Here is a 13,408-nt window from a genome sequence, read left to right on the forward strand (position 1 = left end):
CCAAGCAGGATTTCTCTACTGAGAGCCCTACCAGTCACAATGATTTCTGAGTTTTCTAAGATGCTTGGCATTTTCTTTTTCAATCCATTACATGACCATGTCCCAGAGCTTGGAGGTGGCACATATCTTGGACACAAAACCACGAGTCCCTTCTGGAGAGTGGCCAAAATTCAGGAAGAATACAGGAGCTTAGAAACATAGAAGGTGTTGACTATCTGCAAGGCAAGCAGCAGTTTATTCATAAATTGGCCAGGATGAGTGCTGGGAAGCTTTCCACTAGACAGGACACATTCACTGATGCATTCTTTTTGTTCTATTGTCTATGACCACAGATACAGTAGGATACATCTACATAGAAACACTCACCTTGAGCAAAAGAACTAACTGTATATAGTCCACTCCACAAGGAACAAACCATTTTCCTCCATATTTTCAGAACATGAAACAAAACTACATATTCAAACACGCAAACACAAAGACACACACATCCCCCTAGGAGTTGGTCTGCTCCTATGTATAATCTGACTGGTGGGTGAAACTATGTTCACTAGCAGTGGCCTGTCCTGTGTCAGCTCTGGTCTCCTTGGCCAACTCTGTGAAGTTGTCAGGAGCCAGCAATGAGCCAGTACTTTCTTTCTCAGGAAAGGTCCCTTTTCAGAGCTTTCTGGCAGTTGCCCATCCACACATCAGTAGCTTCCAAAAAAGAATGACTCTGTCCTTGGTAAATCCAAATAAGTGAGCCCACTTGGACTGGGACTGGCTCTAGGTGCCTGGATACCTGTATCCCAAGTTAAGAGGGTTCCATCACAAAGAAAATGAGGTGAGGTCACTTCTTTCAAGGAAGTGAATGAGGTCACTGCCTTGGCAACCACTTTGTCCAAACAGTTGTTTCTAAGGGTCCCATGAGATGGAGGCTGACACATCTTCCTGTGACATTTTCACAAATTATAAATGGAACATACCATAAGTGCAAAGGATCAGCTATTGACACAGGCCTGAATTGATCAATCTTCCCTGCATTGAGAAGAGAGAGGCTGATTCAGAAACATCCCTTTATTCTGACCAAGTGTTTGCCATGGAAGATGACTTTAGGCTTCTCAGGTCATACCCAGCTGCCTATATCTTCTCCAGGGATCATTTCTGCATCTACCTTTGAGGTTCTCAGCAGTTGTAGAATCCCCTACATACCTGTGTTTAAAGATCAACACTGTACCTGCTCTTACCTGAAATTGGATTGAGGTAACAGAGTATGCTTAGGGTTAATATCATGTCTTATTTGGGTTAGGAGTCATTCTGCTGGATAAATACTGGTATTGGAACCTGGTACATTTATAAGAATGTATAGGTGAAATGTAAGTATGAAAACTAGGTAAGATCTGAAGCAGAGAAGGGCATTGTGCCCTTGATTTGGATACATAGTTAAAATTACATTCTGCACAGATGTGTCATATGAATCAATATAAAATGGTTAGGATCTTGTACCTCAGATTATTAAATGTAGAAGAGAACATCCAGTGAAATAGGTATAGTGGGTAGGATTGCAGTGTAGGTTTAGGAAGAAGATTGAACTTAGGTTGGATGAAAAGCACTTTTGTGGTAGGGTTTCTGTTAGAGAGTGAATATGAATTTCAGCACACATGAAGAGGCAGTCACAAGAATGTACTCGGGAAAATATGAAGGAAAACAGATATCAATATAGAAGTTAGGAGATCATGCAAAGTATAAAGTGAGTGATAGGATTAGGAATAATTTCAACAGGGAGGGTGGTTGAACATATAATCTTAGGAAGAAACAAATATATAGTCCCCAATAGTATTGAAATTTGATAGCATTAGAAAATGTTGGCATGGATTATTTTTAGTAATCCAGGCTCTCACTAAATTTAGGCTTTGGCAGAATACTAAGATAAGTATGAGCTTTTAATTTTGGGTCCAGAATATTATTGTGATGAATAGTATGTGTATATCTGGTGACACCATTTGTGGTAGCATGTTTTGAAACCCTACAAATTAGTTTTTTGGTTTTTTTTAATTTTTATTGTTGGTTGTTCAAAACATTACATAGTTCTTGACATATCATATTTCACACTTTTATAAAAGTGGGTTATGAACTCCCATTCTTACCCCGTATATAGATTGCAGAATCACATCAGTTACACATCCATTGATTTACATATTGCCATACTAGTGTCTGTTGTATTCTGCTGCCCTTCCTATCCTCTACTATCCCCCTCTCCTCCCCTCGCCTCCCATCTTCTCTCTCTATCCCATCTACTGTAATTCATTTCTTCTCCTTGTTTTTTTCCCTTTCCTCTCACTTCCTCTTGTATGTAATTTTGTATAACCATGAGGGTCTCCGTCCATTTCCATGCAATTTCCCTTCTCTCTCCCTTTCTCTCCCACCTCTCGTCCCTGTTTAATGTTAATCTTATTCTCATGATCTTCCTCTTTACTCTGTTCTTAGTTACTCTCCTTATATCAAAGAAAACATTTGGCATTTGTTTTTTAGGCATTGGCTAGCTTCACTTAGCATAATCTGCTCTAATACCATCCAGTTCCCTGCAAATTCTGTGATTTTGTCATTTTTAATGCAGAGTAATACTCCATTGTGTATAAATGCCACATTTTTTTTTATCCATTCTTTCATTGAAGGGCATCTAGATTGGTCCCACAGTCTTGCTATTGTGAATTGTGCTGCTTTGAACCTCGATGTAGCAGTGTCCCTGTAGTATGCTCATTTTAGGTCATTAGGGAATAGACCGAGACGGGGAATAGCTGGGCCAAATGGTGGTTCCATTCCAAGCTTTCCAAGGAATCTCCATACTGCTTTCCAAATTGGCTGCACCAATTTGTAGTCCCACCAGCAATGTAGAAGAGTACCCATTTCCCCACATCCTCACCAGCACTTGTTGTTCTTTGACTTCATAATGGCTGCCAATCTTACTGGAGTGTGATGGTATCTTAGGATGGTTTTGATTTGCATTTCTCTGACTGCTAGAGATGGTGAGCATTTTTTCATGTACTTGTTGATTGACTGTATGTCCTCCTCTGAGAAGTGTCTGTTCAAGTCCTTGGCCCATTTGTTGATTGGGTTATTTGTTTTCTTATTGTTTAATTTTTTGAGTTCTTTGTATACTCTGGATATTAGGGCTCTATCTGAAGTGTGAGGAGTAAAGATGTGTTCCCAGAATGTAGGCTCCCTATTTACCTCTCTTATTGTTTCTTTTGCTGAGAAAAACCTTTTTAGTTTGAGTAAGTCCCATTTGTTGATTCTAGTTATTAACTCTTGTGCTATGGTCCTACACATTAGTTTTGTGGATACCAATAGGAGCACCTTGTGCCTATGAATATAGAGATGATGCATGAAGAGACCATACTGTGAATAAATAATATAACTGGATCCAACTTTAAATAAAAGATTGAATTGATATCTTAAAATATACATGAAATCTGGTATTTATATACACACATTCATTCCAACTAATTATACATCTAATGGGTATATTAGGGTTACTAATTATCATGAAGAGTGTGTGAGTTTTGCTTTTAAAACTATTAAGGAAATTGAAAATAATGTGTTTGTAAAGAAGTGTCATGAAAAAGGCAGTCATGAAACATGGATGCACATATGTGTTCTGATGTAGGAAGTGACTGAATGTGCATCATATGCGTATAAATTTGTGAACTTGTGGATGAAAGGATATATCTTATGATGTGTACATGCTAAAGAAATAATAATGAAGCAATGTTAAATGAAAATTAATGTCAAAATACACATCATGTTCTATATGAATCTACTTTCACTAATATTAACCTGGGGTCAGTTTGTAGAAATATTTGGAATATTATGTACTATTCACTGAAGTTTTTTTCAGAACTAGGAAACAAATATGTATGCCATTAAAATTAATATTTCTGAGAATGATATTGGAAAAGTTGATTATAAATCCACAAACATAAACATGAAAGAATCAAAGTAGTGTATAATAAGACACAGGTTTCATATTTAAAAACTTTGGAGAGTATATTTATATATATATAATACACACACAAAAAAAGTAGCAATAGATATGCCAATCAAAATTCATAATGAAATAGATATCATTCACAGATTTTAAAAAAATATTTATTTTTCAGAACACGGATTTATGAATAAACTTGTACAATTATGGAGCTCAACATAGGTTGAATTTTCATTTCCCTCAGGGTTCGGGGGCAATGATTTGTTCATGGAGTTTGTATTTGCCAAAGTCAGAGAACTCACAAGAATGCACCGGTGACAGAAGAAAGGACTCCATATATGCATATAAAAATACATGTTCTTGCTTATGCTTCAGAGAAAGGGAGTCAGGAAGTTACACATTTGTTGACTTTGAAAATTCATGGAGAAGTATTAGAATGAAAATGTGACTAGTTTTATAACACATATCCTTGATAAAGCCAAAGGCAAGTCCAAGGATGCACCATGCCTCCTATTAACTTCCTGTACATCTTTTCAGTTAGGTTTATTTTTATCCATCATGATAGGATTAGGAGTCTAGTAGGGTATGGGTTAGAGTCAGAGATTCAGTATTTTAAATGGAAAATAGAAAAATGAATCCAAAGTGTACGTGAACAAGTGCTACACAAAAATTTTCCCAATGTCATCCAGAACAATGACTTGACATTACATTCACCCCAAATAAGACACAATTAGAAAAGAAGAGGAAGAAAATCTGTGAATACATATCAGGAATGGAAAATTCTCAGGAGCTCACAAACTTGGAGGTAGCAAAGGAGATTACAAAAGTAGAGGTCAGTGTAAACATTCCACAAACATGGAGCTGAGTTGGCCCAATGACTTCTTGACAACCTGCCTCTGAGTTTGCGCACTTGAAATAAATGTTGGTTAGCTTGCAAATCCCTAAAAAACAAATGCCAAATGTCATCTTTGATATAGGAGAGCAACTAAGAACAGAATAGGGAGGAAGAGCATGAGAAGAAAATCACTATTAAACAGGGACGAGAGGGGGGAGGAAAAGAGAGAGAGAAGGGAAATTGCATGGTAAAGGAAGGAGACCCTCATTGTTATACAAAATTATATATAAGAGGAAGTGAGGGGAAAGGGGAAAAAAACAAGAGAGAGAAATGAAGTACAGTAGATGGGTTAGAGAGAGAAGATGGGAGGAGAGGGGAGGGGAGGAGGGATAGTAAAAGATAGGAAAGGCAGCAGAATACAACAGACACTAGTATGGCAGTTTATAAAAAAGTGGATGTGTAACTGATGTGAATCTGCAATATGTATATGGGGTAAAAATGGGAGTTCATAATCTGCTTGAATCAAATGTATGAAATATGATATGTCAAGAGCTTTGTAATGTTTTGAACAACTAATATAAAAATTTTTAACAAAAGAAATATATGTTGGTGTAAGGAGCCTTAGATTCCGTTGTAGTGAGACCATCAAAGCTGGGTCTGCATCTATGTGAACTGGAGGACATGGTTTTTATTTTCCAATGAACATGAGGCACCAGAGTTGAATCCTCTCTTTGTAGGTAAAGTGTGGCCACTGGAGGATGAATATCTCCCCATGTGGATTGTGAAGCCAATGGATCATCCTCCAATTTTTGTGGCGATTCTTGCAGCTGCACTGGGAATTTGGTATTTGCTTCACGAAATACAAGAAGGTCAACTGGGACACAGTGATGAAGGGAGTTCTGTCACATGAGGTGGTTCATGGTCTGCAGGAGAAAATATCATCCAGGCTGCTATCACACACATTTATACCCCTTGATTGGAGCAACCTGATTCTGGGCATTGCCCCCAAACCTCTCATCATAACAAGATGCCTTTCAAAATAAGGGTCTGCTGGCTGCACTATGGCAGTCACATCTCATTTGGAGGTCAATGACAGATCAACATGGCCCAACCTTGGAGGTTTTATCACACATCTGCACCTCCAAAGCTCCAGTCCCACTTCCCATCGGGCTCCAACTCACTGGAATCTCTGTTCTACACCACTTTCATGAATTAGAGTCAATCAAGGCACTTCCTGGTTCAGTCATGATGAACAACAGGAGATACAAAGATTCTCCAGTGCTTCTTGGTAATGTTAATTACATAAATTTTATGATACTGGTCTAGGCATATTTCAAGGATGAAGTAGGTGGCACTGTGGGTTTGGATTCATTAAGGAACCCTGAAGTGGTGAGGAATCTTCTTTCAATTACAGCTCTAGAGAACCCTGCTGGCAAGGTTTCCCAAAGAGTGGCCAAAGGGTTCAAGAAACCTGGCCCATTGGGGACTAAAATGTGAGGGTCATGTGTGTTTTGACTCTCTACTATGGGTGCCAAGGCTTTAATAAAAAAATTCTATTATATCTTGGCAGAGATTCCCAGTGCTGTGGAGAAAGCCACCCTGGGCCTAGATCTCAGTTTCCAAAGGCATTTCTCATTTTTGGCCTCCTAAAATCCCCACACAATTCATGGCAATACTTCTCTGAGGTCAGTTCCAGAACTCAGTCTCTAATGGGAATCACACCAGAGTTCAAGCTGAGGATGACATAGTCATCTCTTCCAACCACCACAGGAATGACCACAATTAAAACAAAAACACTCCCACATGGCCCTCATCTTCTTCCATATAGACACTCATTATAACATTCTGGCTGGAGGTTTCCCTAAGGGGAGCAGTCCAAGATGATGTCCAAAATATCTCCCATTCCCCTCTATTGCCTAATGAAATCATGGCCTGGACACCCTTCATGAGAATCAGGATATATAAAATGGGCCTACAGTTCATACTGCTCCATTTATCAAATTTGATGCCTATCGACTGTCAGGGGTAGATTATTTATGTGTACTGAAGTCATGGCAGAACTCAAGCACCTATGGGGTAGCTACTGCAGGGCTTTGCACAACCCATTTGACCAAAAGGATCCCTGTTCTAGCTTCATGAATGTCAGGAGCCTTACCAGAGGAAGGCAAAAGATTTCATCCAAAATGACTATATATTTTTGTCATTTTTGTTTTGGATGGACACATGGGATCTTTATTTAGATTCATGGGGTACTGAGAATCTAAGCCAAAGCCTCACACAGGGCCAAGAGGCTAATTCAGACACAACCCTTTACAAAGCAATTAACCAAAGAGTCACAGGTGAGATCCCTTCATTTCCATTTAGAAACTGTATTCCTGAGGCTTCCCAAAGGTGTGGCCTGAGGCAAAGAACTTCCTGACATTCAGGGGAACAGAGCAATAGGTAAGAAAAAGGCCCAGGGACAAACCTTTCCACAAGATTAACACTATGGCACTGACAGCCCTTGATCATGCTCCTTTAATTGCTATGTAGTCAAGCAGGGTTTCTACACTTAGAGCCTTACTGGTCACAGTGATTTCTGAGTTTTCTGAGATGTTTGACATTCCCTTCAGCAATCCAGTTCATGGCCATGCCCCAGACTTGCAGATGGTATATATCATGGACACAAATGCAAGAGCCCTTTCTGTAGAGAGGCCAGAATTCAGAAAGAATACAGAAACTTAGGAACATACTAGGTGTTGCCCATCTTCAAGGCAAGCAGCAGTCCATTTATAAAATAGCCAGGATGAGTGCTGGGAAGCTTTCCAATAGGCAGGACACATCCACTGATGCATTCTTTTTTCTACTGTTTACCACCACAGACACAGTCGGGTCTATTGACATAGAAACACTTGCCTTGAGCAAAAGGACTCACTAGTAAAGAGTCCACTCCAAAGGGAACAAACCCGCTTTTCTCCATATTCTCAGAACATGAAGCAAAACCACAAATTCAATCACAGACCCACAAAGGGTCAAACTGTGTTCCCCAGCAGTGGCCTGTCCTGTCTCAGCTCTGGTCTCCTTTGCCAACTCGGTAAATTTCAGGAGCCAGCAATGAGCCAGTACTTTCTTTCTCAGGAAAGGCCCCTATTCAGAGCTTTCCTGGCATTTGGGCATCCCCATACGAGTAGGTACCAAGAAAGAATGACTCTGTCCTTGGTAGATTCAAACAAGTGAGACCACTGGGACTGGGACTGGCTCTGGGTGTCTAGCTACCTAGATCCCAAGTTCAGAGAGTTCCATCACCAAGGAAGTGATATGAGGTCACTTCCTTAAAGGAAGTGAATGAAATCACTGCCTTGGCAACCACTTTGTCCTAACAGTTGCTTCCAAGTGTCCCATGAGATGGAAGCTGCTCCATCATCCTGTGACATTTTTAAAATTTAGAAAGGTATACATACCATAGGTGCCCAGGACCAGCTATCCATACAGACCTGGATTGGACCATCTTCCCTGCATTCAGAAGAGAGAGGCTGACTCAGACACATTTCTTCTTCCTGACCCGTTTGTTTGCCATGGAAGATGACTTTAGGCCTTTCAGGCCCTACCTAGCTGTCGACATCTTCTCCAGGGATAATTTCTCCACCTACCTTTGAGGTTCTCTGAAGGTGTTGGATCCCTACATATCTGTATTGCAAGATCAACTCTGTACTTTCTCTTAAGTAAAATTAGATTGAGGGAACAGAGTATGGTTAGGGTTAATATCATGTTTTATTAGGAGTCATTCTGCTGGATGAATACTAGTATTGGGAAACTGGGATATTTATCAGTATGTATAGATGAAATATAAGTTTGAAAACAGAAAACCAGATAAGATCTGAAGCACAGGAAGGGCCTTGGGCCTTTGATTTGCATACATAGTTTTGAATTATGTTTTGCACAGATTTATGATATAATTCAATATAAAATGGCATAGAATCTTGTATGTTGGATTATTATATATAGAAGAGAACATCCAGTGAAATAGATATAGTAGGTAGGATTGCAGTGTACATTTAGGAAAAAGATTGAGCTTAGGATTTGGACAAAAAGCCCTTTTCCAAAAGGGTTTTTGTGAGACAGTGAATGTGAATATCTGCACACATGAAGAGTCAGTCACAAAAATGGACTTGTGAAAATAAGTAGGATAATAGATATCAGATAGAAGTTAGGAGATCGGGCAAAATATAAAGTGATTAATATGGTTAGAAATATTTTCAACAGGGGGGTGGTTGAACATATAATCTTAGGAAGAAACAAATATATAGACCCCAATAGGATTGTAATTGGAAAGCATTTGCCAAAGTTGAATTGGACATTTTCTAGTAATCCTTGCTCTCACTAAAATTAGGCTTTGATAGAATCATAATATAAGTGTGAGCTTTGCATTTTGTGTCCAGAATATTATTGTGATGAATATGTAGATCAGGTGACATGAGTATTTTTTCCACCATTTGTGGAAGCATGTTTTGAAACACTATAATCTCATGTTTGGGGATACCAATAGCTGTACCCTGTGTCTATGAATAGAGAGATGATGCATGAATAGACCATACTGTGAATAAATAATATAACTGGTTCCAATTTTAAAAAATGGATTGAATTGATATTTTAAAATATACATGAAATCTGGAATTCATATACATACATTCATTCCAACTAGTTGTAGATCTAGTGGTAATATTAGGCTACAATTTATAATGAGGTGTGTGTGTTTTGCTTCAAACATGATTATGGAAATCAAAAATAATGTGTTATGAAAGTAGGTTCATGAAAAAGCAAGTAAAGAAACATAGAGAAACACATGTGTTCTGTCACATGCAGTGACTGAAAGTGAATCATATGCATTTAAATTTGTGAACTTGTGGATGAAAGGATATATCCTATGATGTATATATAGTGAAGAAAGACTAACGTACCAAAGTTGAAAGAAAATTAATGTCAAAATACACATCATGGCCCCGCCCTTCCCCGTGTCTCCTCCAAGATGGCGAGAGGCGGTAGCAGGGGGGGTTTCAGTGCCTGCCTGTGGAGTGAAGTGAAACTTTATGGCCAGAATGGCGACTTCATGCGCCCTCTCAAGACCATCAACAAGACTATACCATTTAGAACGTTATGATGAATGCTTAGCTGTGTATAGAGATCTTGTCCGAAACTCCCAAGATGACTATGATAAAGAGAGGAAAACAAACCTTTCAGCAGTGGTTGCAGCTCAAAGCAATTGGGAAAAAGTGGTTCCAGAGAACTTGGGCCTCCGAGAAGGCACACAGGAACTGTGCTACAATGCTGCATGTGCACTGATAGGACAAGGCCAGGTGAACCAGGCAATGAAAATCCTACAAAAAGCTGAAGATCTTTGCCAACATTCATTTTCAGAAGACTCTGATGGGACTGAGGAAGACCCACAGGCAGAACTGGCCATCATTCATGGTCAGATGGCCTATATTCTGGAGCTTCACGGTCATACCGAGGAGACTTTGCAACTTTACAATCAGATAAGAAAACTAAAGCCAACTGATGTGGGATTGTTAGCTGTAATTACAAATAACATCATTACCATTAAAAAGGACCAAATGTCTTAGATTCCAAGAAGAAGGTGAAACTAACCAATGCAGAAGGAGTAGAGTTTAAACTTTCCAAGAAACAATTGCAAGCTATAGAATTTAACAAAGTTTTGCTTGCTATGTACACAAATCAGGCAAAACAGTGTTGCAAAATATCTGCTGGTTTACAGTCCCAAAGTCCTGCACATCTCCTGCCTGTGTTAATCCAGGCTGTCCAGCTCTGCCGTGAAAAGCAGCATATAAAAGCAATAGAGCTACTTCATGAATTTTCAGATCAGCATCCAGAAAAATGCAGCTGAAATTAAACTGACCATGGCACAGTTGAAAATTTCCCAAGGTAATATTTCCAAAGCATGTTTAATATTGAGAAGGATAGAGGAGTTAAAGCATAAACCAGGCATGGTGTCTGCATTAGTGACCATGTACAGACATGAGGAAGATATTGATAGTGCCATTGAGGTCTTCACACAAGCCATCCAGTGTTATCAAAACCATCAGCCCAAATCTCCTGCTCATTTGTCATTGATAAGAGAAGCTGCAAACTTCAGACTCAAATATGGGCAGAAGAAGGAGGCAATTAGTGACCAAGAAGAGCTATGGAAACAAAATCCAAAAGATATTCACACCCTGGTGCAACTTATTTCTGCTTACTCACTTGTGGATCCAGAGAAAGCTAAAGTTCTTAGCAAACACTTGCCCTCATCAGATAGTATGTCTCTAAAAGTAGATGTCGAGGCTCTTGAAAATTCTCCTGGTGCTACATACATTGGGAAGAAGGGTGGAAAAGTTACTGGAAATAGTCAACCAAAGGAACAAGGACAGGGAGATTTGAAGAAGAAGAAGAAGAAAAAAAAGAATGGAAAACTGCCTAAGAATTATGACCCAAAAGTTACCCCAGATCCAGAAAGATGGCTACCAATGAGAGAATGTTCTTACTATCGAGGAAGAAAGAAGGATAAAAAGAAAAATCAGATTTGAAAAGGGACCCAGGGAGCAACTGCAGAGGCCTTATCTGAACTGGATGCCAGTAAAATTGTGAGCAGCCCACCCACCTCCCCAAGACTTTGCAGTGCAGCAACAGTCTCTGCCTCTACAAGTAACATCATGCCCCCAAGACACCAGAAACCTGCAGGGGCCCCAGCAACAAAAAAGAAACAGCAACAGAAAAAGAAGAAAGGAAAAGGTGGCAGGTGATAGAATGTTCTTGTTGCAGGCTGTTTTTAAATAGCCTCAGTGATATACTAGGAACATAATAAAGGTAACACAGCAAGAAGCACAGAACTGCTCCCTCTTATATCCACATGTTTTCATAAAATAATTTCTTGTGCATCAAAGAGGAAAACACCTTTCTCAAAATGCCTAGTCAGGTTTGGTAATTTCAACTGCCTATGTTTGCACAGATTATGAGGACTGGAGATGATCAGGCATATACCACTTTGATATCTGTTGCACCCTTTATCTTTGTGTGCTGATTTGATCTTTTTTCCATTTCACGAATAAGGCATATTACCTAAGGTCTCCCAGGATTTAAACAGAAACTGTTTCTACAACAGTCTGAAGACACTTGTTGCTATTTTAGGTCCCACTTTAAATTATGTCTCACATGGCCCTAGGATGCTGAAAGTGGAATCTTCTGAGCATTCTAAGTATTGAGTTGAAAATATCATGTGATAAGAAGGAACCTTACCAAAACACTAGTGTTATTCACTAAATTAAATGACCACAAAAAGACTAAAGTAAATGTTTTAAATAATTTTGACCATAAATTTTGTCATGTGATCCTGGAATATGGAATATTTTTCATATGTGCATATGGTCCCTTTGTGCCCCTTATCATTTTCATTTTCAGATTATGTTAATTTTGATTTAGCACCATTCAATATCTCAAAATATATCAATGTTGTAAGAAGTTGACTCTTTGACCTAGTGTTATGAGGTCAGATGGGTTTGGACTTTCTTAATCAGAAAGAATGATAGCCTCTATCAAAAACATAAAACATTGACTTCATTACATAGACTGGAAATCAATACCAAGCAGTATTAAGATCTAACAGGACTGTTTTGCCCAATTAATAGATACTCTAATGGCTTTTCTTTCTTTATGGGTTTTGACCTTTCATTACCTCTCTCTAAGTAATGAAGTATTTTACAATCAGTTTGTGGTGTGAATGTTGTTCTTGTCTTTCCTTGTTCACAAGCCACCTTCATATTCAACAGCTGTGAGACAGTTACTGGGGTGCCTCCCCTTGTTTAATATTCATTTTATGCTGCCCAAGTATAATTTATTTAAGACTTATGAGCATTTCCTTGTGATCAAATTACTTTGTCCTTGTTAATAAAGTGCTGCTGTGTTAGATTCTGAACAAATCTACTGAAACTTCTTCAAAGGGTTTCTAAAATGGCTTTCCATCTTTTAAATAAGAAATAAAGTGCTGCCTTTCTGTTTAACATAATCAGAATCTGCAGTGGATTTAAACATGAGGTCTTAAAATAAGAATGATTTATTATATTATACTTTTGAGCTAAACAGAGAAGAGTCTCTTGGTAAGAGTAAGAAATATTTATTCCTTCTGAATATATACTGCAATATAGGATTGATAGTTAGTAAATCTGTTATTTAGAATTCCATTAAATTTCTATGGTTAAAGATAATAATTTTTAGGTTAACTAAGCAACAGAATCTTGATGAAAATTATCCATCTTTGAAAATTTTGACCTAAGGCACAACAGTGAAATTTACAGTTCTCTATTTAGTCATTGTTTTTGGCAGTCATTGGTATTAGTAATTGCTAAGCAACTGAAATTTCAGTTCAAAAAATAAGTTATTGTCAAATGAAGTGTTAACACCATGAATTATTTTCTCTTTTGAACAGGGCTTTAACCAGTTACATATATACTTTGTATATACATGTTGTATGTGTACATTTATTAAAACCAGTGTGGATACATCCATTCACTTTGGCACATTTTAAAATAAAATATTCTAGCAGTGAAAAAAAAAACTACACATCATGTCCCATATGACTCTAC

The 13,408-nt window shown here is 38.4% G+C and overlaps 1 pseudogene; it reads left to right on the forward strand.

Annotated features, from left to right (window-relative positions):
* Positions 1-9,871: 9,871 nt before the first annotated feature.
* Positions 9,872-11,572, forward strand: LOC143388350 (signal recognition particle subunit SRP72 pseudogene; annotated as a pseudogene).
* Positions 11,573-13,408: the final 1,836 nt, after the last annotated feature.

This window comes from Callospermophilus lateralis, unplaced genomic scaffold (assembly GCF_048772815.1).
Source record: "Callospermophilus lateralis isolate mCalLat2 unplaced genomic scaffold, mCalLat2.hap1 Scaffold_1392, whole genome shotgun sequence".
NCBI classification, from domain to species: Eukaryota; Metazoa; Chordata; class Mammalia; order Rodentia; family Sciuridae; genus Callospermophilus; species Callospermophilus lateralis.